The sequence below is a fragment of the Dipteris shenzhenensis genome, chromosome 6 (assembly GCF_047967505.1).
Source record: "Dipteris shenzhenensis isolate YYH24624 ecotype China chromosome 6, Dip_SZ_1.0, whole genome shotgun sequence".
In the NCBI taxonomy this organism is placed as follows: domain Eukaryota; kingdom Viridiplantae; phylum Streptophyta; class Polypodiopsida; order Gleicheniales; family Dipteridaceae; genus Dipteris; species Dipteris shenzhenensis.
This window is the reverse complement of record NC_141601.1, coordinates 15,821,579-15,824,405: the sequence shown is the minus strand read 5'-3', so window position 1 is coordinate 15,824,405 and position 2,827 is coordinate 15,821,579. Positions and strand designations below refer to the sequence as shown.

At 39.8% G+C, this 2,827-nt stretch overlaps 1 non-coding gene across 1 annotated transcript; it reads left to right on the top strand.

The window, feature by feature from the left end:
* The first annotated feature begins 2,395 nt into the window (after positions 1 to 2,395).
* LOC147900843 (U1 spliceosomal RNA) lies at positions 2,396 to 2,555 on the top strand. Its single transcript, XR_015541262.1, has one exon. It is a non-coding gene; the product is annotated as a U1 spliceosomal RNA (small nuclear RNA).
* Positions 2,556 to 2,827: the final 272 nt, after the last annotated feature.

Here is a 2,827-nt window from a genome sequence, read left to right as displayed (position 1 = left end):
TAATTATTTTAATTAAAAAAGTGCAACTATCACATGTAAAGACACGATATTAATTGTTGTAAATAGTTAAGAACAAGGACCATATACAATGAAGACAATGTATGAAGTGCTGTAATAAGTTAAGGACAAGGACCATATACAATGAAGGCAAGCAAATATATTGAGATTTTTACAAGGATCTTTGTTCCATATTCACTATGTATGGTGACTTAGCATGTCATAACTGGATCTTGCTTCCTTTCCACTTAATAGTTAATCAAAATATATATTTGATACATCCTAAAATCTTGTCTCACATATGCAAAACTGAATGTTTCTATAGATGCATCTATTGGTCCGTCTAGTAAGGATGTTAGTATTGAGGAGGTTGGCATCTTCAATTATCCTTTCCAAAGAGAGATATGCAATTTGCAACTAGTGTTTTAATATAAGAGTCAAATTAGACCCTCCTTTTAAAATTTTGATCCTTTGAATTGAAAACGTGCAATTATCGTATGTAAGCCAAGGTATTAACCTTCGTAAGTGAAGAACAAGGGCCATGTAGAATGAAAACAAGTGAAAATTTGTACAAATTTATGTTAAAAATTGTAATGAATTGATTTGGTGGTACAATTATGCATACTTGGGATTGATGCCCTGGACTTGATGATCTTGGAGTACTCCAATCCTCCGTTCCCTTACACCATGCTTCAATTTCTCAAGCATACCAAAGGTCAAAATGAATTTTAATATAGAAGTATCGTATCTCCTATGAGTTGATGTCCTGATACGTAATTGTATATAAGTATGGGTACTATACTAGCTAGTGTTTCCACTCTTTGTTGCAAAATAGTGAATGCATCATTTAACTCCAATAAGGTTGGGAGATCCCTTTATGAATATAGCAATTTCTTGTTGCATTACCAGTGCAAATTAATCTTGTAAGTTTACTTCAATCAACAATAACAATACAACACTCAAGCATGTAATACTAGATGCCATATATTTTGTATAACTTTGACTTTGCATGTGTATTAAGAAGCCAAACATGATTGGATTTTGGTTGTTCTTAGACGCTTTCCAGAAATTGGACCAAATTTATAATAAGTCCAAGCTTACTCTCTTCAAGGTGATGGTCATAAATAAATCATATTCTCCACCTCATTAATTCAGCCAAGGTGTTTATCTTAGAAGCTACATGTCCTAGTATCAAATCATTTCCTCTCCAAAGAAAAGAACTTTCTACTAAATTTTTGAAAGAAACCAAACATAGAAATCAACAAGCTGTGTGGCACAATCAAGGAAAACAAGAAAAAACATTGGGTGTTGACTAGTCTGTTTCTCTGAACTCACTACCTAGGGAATCTCTAAAATAGGGGCCAAAAACCAAGGCAGGGGACTATACATCCCACGAATGCATCGCCTTTTGAATACATAGAGGATGCTTGTAGACCAAGCCTTGCAGAAACATGCCTGCCTCTTAGTGGTCATCTGACATCCCACACTGTAATATGGCAAGCATAGTGTAGCGAATGTCCTACCAAACGGCAATGGGGGTGACTACTAAGGGGACCTATGGCCTCCCATCACTAGGTTGCAGTGGGTAACCCTAGTGCTACAAGCAATTATCCTATATACATCTCCCAAATGTTGCAAGAAGTGACGCTAGATAGAGTCTCCCAATACTCTCCTCTCAAGAAGAAATAAGACATTATTGCCAAGCAGGGAAGTCACATACCTTATCTAGAAGACCTTGTGACCCTAGATCGTGTAATCGGGTGTAGTAATGTCAATGGAGAGGGCATGACCCTGATCATTTAGCCAAGTAGCTATACCGCATATGAAAATAGATTGTGCAATGTAATGAAAATATTGGACTGACATACAAGAGCAATACTTGAACCGTTCATTGTGTTCATGTGAAGAAGTAATTGTAGCTTTTTCAAAACAATATGTGGAAGATGCATGGGTTAACAGGATGATGCTAAGAACTAATTGTAGCTTCTTAAAAAGAAAGGTGGAGGATGTATGAATGAAATTGGCTAGTTTAAGCATGCCTTAAGAGAAGAGTAGAAAAAGATGCATAAAAAGGTTCAAAGAAGACAAGTGCGCTTAACGAAAAGCTCAACGAGAAAATAGAGAGTTTTTCCTAGAGAATTGGTATAGAGCCAAAACTTAAAATTGCACACTTTTGAGCAAATAATAAAATTTTTAGACCATGAGCCGGGGAAATTGTTCAAGATTGTGCATGGAGTAAAAATCAACCATAGAAGCCGAGATGTGTCGGCCCATTTGGGAGTGCATAGAAGTCATGGGGCCTCAAATCGTGCCACGTGGAAGGAGATCCCATATAGAGGTTGGCGTAGGAAGGTGGGAGGGAGGCATAGTTAAGCGCATGGCAGCACCCCCGGAAGACATACTTACCTGGGCGGGGTCAATCGGTGATCAGGAAGGCCGATGGCCTAGGGTCGGCCTCTCCATTGCACTTCGGACGGGCTGCACCCTAGCATCTCCCTACGGGGAGAGTGCACGTCATAATTTGTGGCAGCGGGGGCTCGCGTTCGCGCGGCCCCCTTCCAATCCAATTTCAACTCGCAGAGCAGAGATGCGGGGGTCGCCTCTCCAAGGTACAACCCACTTCCGACGTCATCTAAATCCATTATTGGCTGCACGCTGCTCCGAGCGCTTTTCGGTTCTTCTAGCATCTTATTCCGCACTACTGTGAGTGAGATTGGAGGGATCTTCATTGTGTACTTGGTGTGTTTTCATGGAGCTTGAGGCTGAGGCCTGTGCATGCCTTGGGCAATGTTGTTAAGCCTAGACATCAAGTTGCGATTGAGGAGTGGAA